Below are 721 nucleotides of genomic sequence, written 5' to 3' on the forward strand. Positions count from 1 at the left end.
TGTGTGTGTGTGTGTGCGTGTGTGCGTGTGCGTGCGTGCGTGCGTGCGTGCATGCGTGCATTAAGTGCAAGCACGCGGTTATATGCATGAGCGTAGAAGTCTGGTTGCGGAGTGGGAAAGAGGTAAGTGGTGAGCAATAAGCAGGAAGGGTTGTGAGAGATAGAAAGTCAAAGGAGAAAGATGGGTTTTTTAACCTTATGGCTTTTCCTTGCCTCCCAGCATCAGGCGTCATTTCTGCAGCTGCTCCCATCAAAATATCCAATAGGTGTTTGCCCTCTGCCCAGGGATTAGGGTGCAGAGGTTGGGCTGATGTCAGGCCAATACTGATCTCACCCGAGTTGGCAGCAGGTGTGCCGAGGCAGCTTCACAAACATTTGTAAAGGTAATCGTAACCCTTGGTCAATTTGTCAGTGTCATGTTTAGTTCAAGCTATCTTGGTGTTTTTATTTTCAATGATTTAATTTATTTCACTTTCTGTGCTTAAGGGCAACAGCAGGATGTAACTAGAGAAGACACATGTCTGAAGAAATTGTCGTGCGGATGCTGTATGTTGAAAAGCTGACGCTCAACTGGATCGCTGGCTTTAAAAGTGAATTAGTACCGATTAAATACTCTATGTGGAATATTTTAGATTTTGTTGAAAAGCTGATCCGATACTTTATCTCTTTGAAAGGCAGATAATATTATCTACAACTACTTCAAGGTGTGAATGGAGTATCTA

The 721-nt window shown here is 43.8% G+C and overlaps 1 protein-coding gene across 12 annotated transcripts in view; it reads left to right on the forward strand.

The window, feature by feature from the left end:
- kirrel3b (kirre like nephrin family adhesion molecule 3b) overlaps positions 1 to 721 on the forward strand; it is a 164,527-nt gene that overhangs the window by 50,400 nt on the left and 113,406 nt on the right. The window lies entirely within an intron of this gene.

Source organism: Etheostoma spectabile, chromosome 3 (genome assembly GCF_008692095.1).
Source record: "Etheostoma spectabile isolate EspeVRDwgs_2016 chromosome 3, UIUC_Espe_1.0, whole genome shotgun sequence".
Taxonomy (NCBI): domain Eukaryota; kingdom Metazoa; phylum Chordata; class Actinopteri; order Perciformes; family Percidae; genus Etheostoma; species Etheostoma spectabile.